The 12,290-nt window shown below is 41.7% G+C and overlaps 1 protein-coding gene across 2 annotated transcripts in view; it reads left to right on the top strand.

Moving 5' to 3' along the window:
• The first annotated feature begins 4,191 nt into the window (after positions 1–4,191).
• TRPC5 (transient receptor potential cation channel subfamily C member 5) overlaps positions 4,192–12,290 on the top strand; it is a 425,684-nt gene continuing 417,585 nt past the window's right edge. The window contains exons 1-2 of one of the 2 annotated variants that reach the window (XM_058291577.2): positions 4,192–4,887; positions 5,462–5,592. The gene's annotated coding sequence lies outside the window, so the exon portion shown is untranslated. The remainder of the gene's footprint in view (positions 4,888–5,461; positions 5,593–12,290) is intronic. The other variant, XM_058291576.1, reaches the window with a different exon arrangement.

The following is a 12,290-nucleotide window of genomic DNA, read 5'->3' as shown; positions in this document are numbered from 1 at the left end:
CCCACTTAAAAATGGCTACAATGACATATTTTATTATATATATGCTACAATAAAATTTTAAAAAGGAAGAATAAAGCATGGTTCACCAGCTACTCTTTCACACCAGCAAACCCTCCAGAGAAAATTTTTCAAAACAAATTTCATTTTTCACACGAAGTCCTCCTTGAAAATCAAAAATAGCCAATTCTTAAAAAGGCAGGAGAAATAAACATTCCCTCTTCTACTCCCAGCTTCTACAAATTATGCAAGGCCTAATTTGCTATCAAGGTAATTTCAGTGACTGCAAGGGTCCTCATCCCAAAGAAATACATGGACTCTCTTTACTAGGAGATAGTGCAAAATTTCTTCATATTCATAAATAAGCCTGAAGACAGAGCTATTCCTCAGAGAGAACACACTGGTATACGTGATTAAGGCAGATCATATTATTCCACTAGGGCAAATTTTAATAAGCCAGGGTGGGTTCATGCAGGGTGAAGTTTAAACCTGTCCTTCCTGAGGTTACAGAGAGTCAATTGCAGAGCAAAAAGACTTGTTGGAGACTTGTCTGGAAGCTAATTGTTCATGTAACCTCAGGTTACGCTCTGCTTACAAGCCCAACGTTCACTAAATTTCTGTGAGTTTTTAATTCTACTTAACAAATTTGCCTGTGGCCCTTTTTAGTCCTATTAATATTGAACACAACAAAGTCCCTTGCTAATCCATGAAATGTAGCTGTTTTTACTTTACTTTTATTAAAATTAATCATCTATTAATTTAAGACCTCATGCCTTGATTACAGGGATCCTGTTGTGATGTAAGAATTTACATATACTTTTGAAAAGTGAAACCTATTTCCAATTATTTCCAGTCACTTATGGCCCCAATTCAGGCAAAACTCTTATTTAAATTAATAACTAGCCTTGGTAAAAGAATAATGTTATGAAGGGATAAAGCTTGAAAGTGCTAATTGTTAGTCCCTGCTATGGACATTAGCCCAGCATTTGTCTTTGAAAGTGACATGTGATATCTATCTATCTATAGATAGATATATAGATAAATAGATATATAGCTATATATGGCATTGGGTTAGTAGTTATCCAAAGCAAGTGACATTGATGCAGTCATGGCTTACTAGAAACTTTATTTTCTAAGGCAAGGGCTTACTCAGCTGATTTCAAAAGACGTTCTTCACTTCCTCCTGTATTTTCCTTTGCTGAATTTCTGATCAGGATCCTACAATTCACATTAGTGTTGTTTGACTTCCTGGGGCAGAGAAATTTCTGAGTGTTAAAGCCCAAAATCACACCAAGACATTTTCCAACACTCCAAAGTATTTTAAGTATCATCTATTCTTATATTACATTAAATTTCCTTTGCCTTTGCCATTGTTGTATATTTGTCTAACATGCAGTAAATTAAAGCTGTTTCCTACAAAAACAACAAGAACAGCAAAACTTGCCTTCAGTCTCCTAAATTTGTTATAGCCTTTGTGATGTTGTGGTCATTTCAATGCCAGCTGCATTGTTATGGTACAAGTGCCACTTATAGAGAAGTCAAAAAAATTCTTCATGGTGTTATGGTAATTAGCCAGACAAAGATCAATGTCCCTGGTAGTACCCACAAGAATAAGTCAGTGCTGGGGACAAAAGGGAAACAGAAGGGGGAGAAAGCCTGGTTGTTTTAATCAAGAAACTGATTATACATGAAAATTCAGTAGCCTTGTCCCCTTGGGGGAAAAAAGTCATTTGTCTCATTTTCACAGCCGAAATTATATCTTTCAGATATTTGGTATAATCAACACTTGGTATGCTTCCTTACTATAGTGTATGCTCAACACTAGTTAGATGGTGACTGGGAGGGTGGCAATGCTAATAACAATGAGTTCAACCATTTTTTCAAAACATTAATTTGTGAGGACTCCTTATGCTCTTCCTCACAAAATATCCCATATTTTTCTGAGATCTGTTCAATACAAGGTCTGGACATGCCATGCCAGTAGCAGAAGAATTAAGATAAAATATGATCTTTGCAATATGATATTATCTTAAATGGTCATGGTTCTCAACTGGGGGCAATTTAGCCCTCCCAGGAGACATTTTGCAATGCCTGGAGACATTTTTGTTGTCATGACTGGATCTGGAGGACAGCTGAAGTGTGTGAAATTAGCATCTAGAGGATAGAGGCCAATGATGCTGCTAATCATAGTACAATGCACAAGGGAGTGTCCCCCTCCCCACTACAAAGAATTATCCAGTCCCAAATGTCAGTGCTGAGGTTGAGAAACCTACTTAAAGGGGAAAGGAAAATGCTTTCACTTTCTGGGTTCTTTTTATCAGTCTCTCTTTGCCTATGATATTACTTTAAAGTCCAATCTATATATAACACTTATGACTTTTGTCAAGGCTGTAAGGACGGAAAAGTATGCTTGAATTTTTTAAGTCTCAATTATATTTTTTTCTAGGAACACAATGGGCCAAAATTCTTAAGTTCTCAAGTTTCAGTTGTATTTTGACAGTCATATCTGTCATGATGTTCGAATCAGACAGACCATGTGAGTAACCTAGCCTAGAAGTCTAGTACAACTGGGCTTAAATTATTCAAATAGTGGCTTCCATTTTTGGCTTTGAACAACTTTTGCAGATGTGGCCTCTTGTTGAAAATTGCCCTTGGAGAGTTCAAATAGACATACATCCTTAGCCACCAAGGGGAAAGCCTGAATATTTCCATACAGAAATATTCTACAGAAAAGAGGAGCCACCGACACCCATGTTTTACAAGGAATCCCTGCTTAAGTCAGCCTCTTAATTGCATAAAAAGATCCTCTAGAATCTAGATCCTCTAGTAGATTTTTCCTGAAATTTATATAATAATGACTTGCATTTGCATGAAATTGTTTTTGTTTGTTCTGTTTTGTTTTGTTTTGTGTATATATGTGTGTTTACTTTTGTTTTCCTTTGTATATCCTTGACCTCCTGAGGTTAGCAGGGCAGGGCAGTGGTTGGAAGAGACATTTTGGTTTTATCCACTTAAGAAAATACTAAAATGTAGATGCACACATACTCGCCATAAATTAAACACTATTGCCACTGTATATCTGGCTTTTGAAGGAAACAACCCATAAGAATAGGGTTTTCCTCCTTCCTGAGCACTGTTCCTGGTTGCACTCTGGTCTTGGAGTGAAAGCTTCAGCTGAGCTGGAGGTTAGCTCCCATCCAAAAGCTTAATATTCTCCAGAATATTGGGTCACCTCAGGGCTAGGGAAGCTTCAGGACTGAGGACAACAGAAAAAAACTTGTTCTGCTGGGCTCCTCAAGGAACTTCCCAGGATAGCCTAGGAAGCGAGTTGTCAGAGCTTCCACTAAACATAACTAATGCCTGCTTCACAGGCGGGGGAAAGGGAGCAAGTGGCTACTTAGACAAGGAAGACCGGCTATTTTCTGGAGCTCTACTAGGGCTCGCAGGATGTGCTCAAGGGGTTAAAGCAACAGCAGGAGAAACAGCTGAACTTTCTCTGAGCTCGGGATTGCTATAAGAATGGGCAGGGAAAAGAGTTTCTGGTACCGGCCCAGGGGCCCAGCATCCAGATAAGTAAAGCCTCGAACCCCCCTTTCTGGAGAGAGTTAAGAGAGCTGAAAGACAAAGCCAAGTTTTTGGGATGTGTGGCCGGACCATGAGACGCTGTCAGCTAGCGGACCTCACTGCCTTCAGGGTGGATGTGGAATTATCAGGTTTGAGGTGGAAGTGGGGCCATTCAGATGGTTCCAGGATGGTTCAAGAGGAGTGATAACGGTTTTGGGCACCGGTATGTGGAGTGAGAGGTGGGGGTGGAGAAACGCCTCACGTGACACGGAGGTGCAAAGATCAAAGACTCACGGAAGTGTTCAGTGACCCCCCAGACCAGCCCCACGCAGATACCACTGCTACCACTAAGCCATAACCACCTCATCTTACCAAATTACTATCCCACCACTTCTATCAATCTAGGCAGCATCCTAGGAGACGACCCAACTGGTGAGAGAAAAATGGATGCGAGAAATGGGCTGCGCTCCATGGCTGCTGGCAACGGATCACGCTAGATTTGTCTGAAACCATGCTGCCCCGAAGTGAACCCTAGTGTAGCCCCTAGCGACTTAGGGCGCTGCTGTCCGGTCAGCCGCCTGCGTTCGCACGGGTTCAACTTCCTTTCTCCCAGAATGATCCATGGACCGTGGCGAAACCCTACCACCGCCCTCCCAGACGCCTGGCTGAGAGGGGCGGGCAGGGGTTGCTGCCCAAATCAGGGGACCCTAAAGCCAAGGGGAAAGAGAGACCCTGCAGCCAGGCGCCCAGAAGTGCCCCAGTCCTCTCTCCACGCACCCGCACGCAGTCCCCCGTTTCTGCTACCACCCAAGGGAGGGGGAGGTCCGGGAAGAGCAAACGTATAAACATAAAATTCCGTACCGAAGGGGGAGAGATGAGACGGTGGGAAGGGGCAGAGGGGGCCGACTTGGGGCTGCGGCTGTGGCTTCCTTCCACCCTTCGCTGCCGAGCTGCAGGGAAGGCAGGAGCTGCCCCTGCAGGCTTGCCGGGTACTCCCTCTTTCCCTCCCCCTTCCTGCCTCCCCCGCCTGCCCCGCCCGCTCTAGCCTGGAGCTGGGTTGACCGAGTGAAGCATCAGCTGGGGTCTGGGAGAGGTGAAAGGTGCTTTTGCTTACCGCCGCGGTACCTCTCGCTCTCGCTCTCGCTCTCGCTCTCGCCCTCTCCCTCTCCCTCTCTCGCTCTCGCTCTCTCACACACACAGACACATGCACACACTACAACCGCGACGGGTTCTCCGCAGCTTTCAGTCACCCCCAAAGGAGAAAAATACAGAAATCAGGAGCAGAAGGAAGCCGGGAACAGATAAAAGGGAAAAGGAGGCGCGCAGGTTTGGACATTTTGGGAACTAGGGGTGGGAAGGAGAAAGGGAGCGCGCCCCCTTGATTTTTCCCCTCCCCACCTCTCTTTGCTTTCTGTTCCCCTTCTCCGTATAGCGTTTTCCAGAAGCAGCAGTCTAAAGGGACACAAACCTCTAGTTTGGAAAAGGGATTTGGAGGGGTGGCAGGGGCTCCGGCCAGCCACTATCTAGCAGGTTGAGCTTTAGTGTGCGTGTGTGAATGCGGCTCTCGCTCTCTCTCCCTTGTAGTTACCCCTGTCAGTTTCCGTGTCTGTTTCTTTCCTTGCTGCTATTGTGTAGCGGTCTGTGTGAAAGGAGTGCGTGCATTTGGAGGGGCCCTTGTTGGGTCAGACAGCCAGGAGAAATAAGCAAGAGCAAGGCAGCCGCGCGGGTAAAGAGTTTTTGGGCACAGGTGAAGACGCAAGGTGAGGAGGGCCAGCCAACCACAAGGAAGTTTGGGAATAACTGAGGAAGGAAGGGGGAAGCCAAGGTAGGAGGTAGTTCTTGCCCCCCTCCCTCCACAACCCACTTCATTCCCTTGCTCTTATGCCCACCTACCCGGCAGCCTCGAGGCCCAGGGCTGTCCCAGGCGGCTGCTGTTACCGCGCTGCAAAGACCAGTCCTGTAAGGCGGCCGTACCACGCATCCTACCCCGTGGACACCAAACGACGCAGACCCGAAAACAGTTGTCCCAGGGTAAGTCGGCCAGCGGCTCCGTGCCCTTGCCTTTGCGGCCAGAGCGTTGCGGAGGGGTGGTGAGGTGGGGGTTGAGTGAAGGCGCTGGACAGTTGAGAGCTGGGAAGCCTTGGCTGGCTGGTTTGGGGTTCGGGTGGTGGGGACCAAAGGGAGGCCTGCAACAGATTGTATTTTGACACAAGGAAGGAGATGCGATGGGGGAAGCTCTGAGTGATAAGACAAGGTGGCTCTAGGTGATGACCAAAAACATCCTTTCCACTTGGGATGTTCTAAACCAGAGTATTACCCTGGCTCTTTATAGTAATCTGCTCCATCCTTGGGAATGTATTAAGCTCCCTCAGACAACCTGCCCCCACGGCTCCTCAAAATTGGCCTGGGAAATGGGTGTGGGGATAAGGACACTCGCTTTTTGCCGAAGGACACTTTCAGAAGCAGGGAGTAAGGGGTGGGCTCATGAGGGCTGAGGATGAGAGCTCTCATTCACCTTTCTGTTTTGTATCTTTCAAACTTAAGAAATGGCAAGATTCGTTAGCTTAGCTTCCTTAAAGGATCCATGAAATGCAAATGCAGGGGAGTTGGGGGGGGGTTCAGATCTCTGCTCCAAAGTGGACACCCCTCCACACACACACACATTGCCTTGGACAAAAGGTCATGATCACATCCCACACATGCATGTACTGAACTGGTTTCACAGATCCTGACCTTTCTCCATGGTCTCTGAGAATGAGACTAGAAGAAGAGGTTTTTCCCCATTGCCAGCCCAGGAATTTGGTACCTAGTGACAGCCAAATGGCTGGCAAAATTATTGCTTCCTAGTGAAGTGCCTAGAGTCAGGAAACCAGGTTAAAAGAGAGGATCTCTGAACTTTACCTGAGTTTATTATTTGAGTAAGAGAGACACTTTAATCAATAATGCTCCTTTTAGAGATTGTGTCCATATAAATATATTGCTATATATATTTATCTTCATACCATTTAACACATATGAGAGATTTATATATCAGTATTCATAACTGTCTTTTATCTGACTCTGAGGCATTTTTGGTGGTCTACAGATGTCTGCATGATATTTCTTTTCCCAAAGACTCTTAAAAAGCTAAGCTATAAATGATGCCAATCCATAATTTTCATTCTGTTTTTAAAATCTTATTCTAAATCAAAGGACCAAGTTGGTTTTAAACAAATGTTTAGCATGGATTAAAGAAGAAAAAACATGAGAGAGAGAGAGACTTTGCTTCTTAAAAATATCATGTGGTAGGAGATGGATGTTTTACTAACACCTGGCCCGCACAGGGTCAAGAGGAGCCTCTGTCCCTTTGTTTTCCAAGTTGAGGGAAGAAGTGAATGCCATTTGAAATCTACTATTTTTTGTCCCTGGGAGATGCTATTTTCATAAAGTTTTACTATATATATTTATGTGTGTGTGTGTGTGTATGTGTATTTTTTCAAGGAGCCCAACCAACCCCATGCAATCTGGGATCTGTGCTGTTGTGGACGGGGTGGGGGGGGGCGGGGAGCAGACATTTGATTTTGTACTTCCAAAGCACCCAGTCTCTTCTGTTGAACTTTCTATTTATTGTTATGTTACCGAAATACAACGAATTACCTCCTTCTAACTCAGCATATGAGAGAAACAGATTCTGCATTAATTGTAACTGTTTATGTTGCATCAGGCAATTTGTTCTAAGGCTCACTGTAAGTGCACAGCAGAGTGGAGGTTTACTTAAGTAGGATTTAAAAGGTGCCTCTTCTCTTACATTTTTATCTATTGTAGCAAATATCTTCTTAGATTGGTTAAAATTATACTTTCCCATAATCAGCAGACAAAGTTGCAGGTAGGTAAGAAAGAGATCATCAGTTTTATGCTTGGGGAAAAATAACTGAAAGTGACAAGGATGAAGCTATAGGTATAGGTATAGGTCTTTGCTCTGTTCTTCGTGATGTGAGTTTCTGACGGCCACAGTGGGTCTAGAATTGCGGTTCCAAAGGGGGCAAGGAGGTGGGCAGGTACATGAATCCAGAACCAAAGTAGCCCCCAGCTTTGTTAATACTACTTCATCTAACTTTAGTGTATGCTCCAACATGGAAACATGGACCAGATAATATCTGCCATCCCTACCAGCTGTAAGAGCTATAATCTTATGATTCTATTTAAAAGAGAATGACCTACAGAACCAGTGTTAGAAAAGTCTGGGCCAGGAAATTAGAGATGCAGAAAAGAGGGATAGGAGAAAACCCAGAGATGTTTTCAAACTCATTGAAAGAAAACTATCCAGATGTTTGCTTTCTTTTGCTTTGCTCAGGGATGGAATTAGTCAGAAAATCAACTCATATGTGAAGCACTCTAATATTGTTTTTGATTTGGCTTGTAAACACTGATTAAGCCCTTAAAACAAGAGAACTGGGAGCCTTACATTGTATTTTCAGTTTTCCCATCCTATTTTACTTCTTAGAATGTTAAATTACAATCTACAAGCCATTCAAGCACTTAATTACCAAATGGATATTTGAAATGTGCCATGCTACTCCCTGTAGCCTGCCTCCAAATATTTTAATATCTTTTGCCATGACTCCATTGCTGAAGGAGAAGGGCCAAAGCATTTTTGCCTGCTTTGCTTCTGCCAAAGTTTCATTTTTCCAGTTGAGCACACAAAGCTGTTCAGAAGCACCCTGCTAGCTGATATGGGAGGACAGACTTCTTTCCCCAAAGCACTCTCTGACCCAAAGTGTCATCAACTTAGTTTGACCCAGTCTTTTTCCAAGTTTTTAGGTGGTTACTGTAAAGTTTTCAGCCTGAAGACAGATATTATACCTCATTCTAGGCAGCAGTTGCAATTAATCAGTCCCGGATTAGGGCTAAACTGAAACTAGCTACTGTGTCCAGACCTTAGTAGATGAGGTATCCATACTGTTACATTTTCTAAACTCATGCAGCTTTCTTTCTGTTAATGGAACCCTCACACCACTTTTCCAGTATGATTAGCTGACCCATTCAATAGCAAGAATGATTCCTGAATAACTCAGCTATGGTCTCATTAAACAAACATATATATCTTGCTCAGTTGAGTGAAAATAGATGATTTCAAAAAATAAAAGCTGGTAAGACTAAGAAAAAAGTTGTAGTTCAGTGGGTCACGGGAAATTTTCAAGTATCCTATATTTGGTTTTCCATCATCCATTCTGGAGGTAGCTCTTGGATGCTGGTGACCGAGGCAATTGCCCCAGCTTTTTGGCTTAGCAAAGGCAAAGAGCTGATGGTGTGAAACAGACAGGAATCTTGGCAGGGTCCAGTCACCTCATTTTACCTAAAAAGTAACTGAGACTCAGAGGTTAGAAATGGCTTGCCTAAATCAAACGACTAGCTAGTAACAGAGCCAAATCCAGAACCAAGGATTGTCTACAGTATTGAATAAATTTCCTTAAGCTTTCTAGAGATTTTTTCAAGATATCATGGGAAAACTAAAGTTAACCAAAATCATGATCTTCCACTTCCACTCTATATTTATATTTACATGTTTATATGTTTATTCTCATCTCTTTGTGACCTGCCTTCTTGCCCATCACCTCCCCACAACATACACACACACACACACACACACACACACACACGATCCTATTTTACTATCTGAGAAAACATGGCATATTTGCCTACAGCAAGCATTTGCAGGTGGGGGACAGAATTAAGCACGACAAAGACTTAGCTGCTCACATTTATTTTGACTGATCTAGATGGCACAGCAAACAGCAGGACATCTAGTAATCCCAGCCTCTGCTGCTACCAAATCGTTTTAAAGAAATGGAAGCTTGTGGAATACAGTAAATATGACTCTGGCTTTGTATAATTAGCTTCAGAATAGGCACCCCTAACTGTACTGCACACACAGACATGCACATTCACACGCTTCCTGAAAAATTTAAATGAAGGAAATATAAAAGACAAGGCAGATGATTTTTATAGTAAAGTATGAGAAGAAGGAAAGGTTTTCAGGGCGATAGTGTTACCTGCCTCCATTCTTTAACCTCATTGCCTGGTTTCTATAAATCCCCTCCTCTGATTTATTTTAGGATCTAAGAAAATAGGCCAATGCATACATGGCTACAGTCTACAAATATGACATAAGAACTTACACATTATAGTAAGAACATCAAAAGGTTATGAAAGAGAGGCTAGGATGGAATGGGCCTGAGCTTTGCTACTCAAAGTATGGTCCCCAGACCAGTCACACTGACACCCCCTGAGAGGTGGTAACAAATGCAGAATCTCAAATCCCTTCCTAGACCTACTGAATCAGAATCTGCTTTATAAGAAGGTCTCAGTGATTGGTTTACATATTAAAGTTTGAGAAGCACTGGGCTAGAACTTATTGGGGAAAGCATCTAAAAGTCATCTGAAAACAAAAAAAAAATTCTACTATGCATGAAAGGACAATTCATGTGGCTTATTATTTTAAAAATAAAAATAAAAACTTTCCCAGGACTAATTGTTTTGTTATCGAAGAGAATGTTATTGTAGAACACCAAAGCATTAAGTGTGGTCAAGAAACTTCATCCAAGGAGAGTCAGATAATAGGATGGTTCTGTTTACCAGGAAGATTAGGGCTTGAGGGCTCAGACAAAGCTGAGTTCAAATCCTGGTCTTGTTGACAAGCCCCTAGCTGTATAAATTTGCACAGGGTACTTTGCCTCTGAGCCTCAGATTCCTCCTCTGTAAACTGTGAATGATAGTAGTACCTATTGTCATTGGGTTGTTGTGAAAATTAAATGAGAAATTATAAAGCAGTGGCACATGATGAACAATCAATAAATGGAAGATGTTATTATAATTCAAATGCATTGGCTGATAATTTCAGTTTGTTAGAAAATTATATTATATCTTAGGGGTGCTTAGCGTTTATTTATAATTGGTGTGAATCACATTGGGCTTTCCATGGGGAGAATGGTGAGAAAGACACACAACATTAAAATATATTTGAACAGAGCAGAAGTTTGGAAACAAATATTTTTCAGAAAGAATTACAGGTGTTTTTGGTGAAATCACTTAAAAGAAAACAACTGAAGTCAGAAGTGGCCCTGTGCTTTGTGGCCATGTCTGAAAATTATTGAGTTAGAAAGTCAGCATTGAGACCTTTCCTGCATATTTGCATGTACAGACAGCATAAAAACACATGCACAAACATACACATACACATACATACTTACTCTCTCTCACACACATGCACACACACTTCTCTCATTGTGGAAACTGTGAAAAAAAATTCAAGGCTAAAATAGAATTTTAGGGGCCAAACGAACTGGGTTTCTGGCCTGAAAACAATCTATAAAATAGGTGAATAATAACTCCTACCTCATATGATGTATGCGAGGTTATTTGGATTAAAGAAAATGATGTAGGTAAAGGTAAAGCAGAAAAACTCAATAAATAATTTTAAATATCAGTCCACAAAAGAGGCAAAACATTACATTTAAATCTCCATTTGTAAATAAGCTACAGTGATATTTCCCCAGGAAATAATGGCATGGAATTAGATATGATATAGTTTAACTTATCAAAACATCTTACAAAGGCCAGCTCAACAGCAATAAAACAGTTAACACCTAGAAAGTACTTAGTTATGTGCCAAACATTAAAACATGGCAGTATTTAATTTAAACTCCCCACAAAATTCCATAAGTACATTATTATCCTTATTTTACAGATGAGGAAACTGAAGCTAAAAGAAATTAAGTAATTTGCCTAATATTACATAGTTTAATGACTTAGTTAGATAATATACCTATCATTATTTTACATGTGAGAAAAATGATCCTCCCAACCCACAATGATCCCTATCTGCTTAATTTTCTTACATAAAAAATTTAAGTATAGTATCTATAAATTTCAATAAATTCTATAAGCTCCAGCAAAATCACTAAGCATTTGATTCTGTAACAGCTTGTTGATTGGCATATGTAATCTGGACAGCCTGATTGCAAATACCTATAGACATAGAGACAGATACCACAACCTCTGCTCCCTAGCCCTTTGGCATGTTTGAGAACTCCAGCTTCTGTTGGCAGTGAGGTTTCCCAACATTCATTGATTTTTCAAGAGGATCTGATTTGTGTGGAATCAATAACTCAACAATAATAATAATAATATAATAGACAATAAAGAGCACTCATTTCTAAGATATTTGCAATGACCCCAAATAAACAATAGCATTTGCTAGCAAATTTTGAGCATCCTTGTATGGTTTTTTCTTGCTGCTGTAACAAATTAGAGCAAATTTAGACATTTAAGACAATGCAAATTTATTATCATACAGTTCTTTAGGTCAGAAATCTAACATGAGTATCAGTGGGCTAAAATCAAGGTATTGTCAGGGATACATTCCCTTCTGCAGATTCTAGGGGAGAGTCTGTTCCCTTGCTCATTCAGACTGTGGCCTTAATTCAGCTCCTTGAGGGTGTAGGACTGAAGTCCAAATTTCTTTGGCTGTCAGCTAAAGGTCATTCCCAGCTTCTAGAGGTTGTCCACATTCCTTAGTTCATGGCCCCATTCTTCCAACTTCAAAATCAGCAAGGACAGTTCGAGACCCTCTCACACTTTGAATCTTTCTTCTCTTTAATTCCATCACCTCTCTCTGATTATTTTGTCTTCTTCTGTTGTTTTTAAGGGCCCATGTGATTGCATAAGATCCACCCAGATGATCAAGGATA

Source organism: Dasypus novemcinctus, chromosome X (genome assembly GCF_030445035.2).
Source record: "Dasypus novemcinctus isolate mDasNov1 chromosome X, mDasNov1.1.hap2, whole genome shotgun sequence".
Taxonomy (NCBI): Eukaryota; Metazoa; Chordata; class Mammalia; order Cingulata; family Dasypodidae; genus Dasypus; species Dasypus novemcinctus.
The sequence above is the reverse complement of the archived record's forward strand: the minus strand, read 5'-3'. Positions and strand labels throughout refer to the sequence as shown.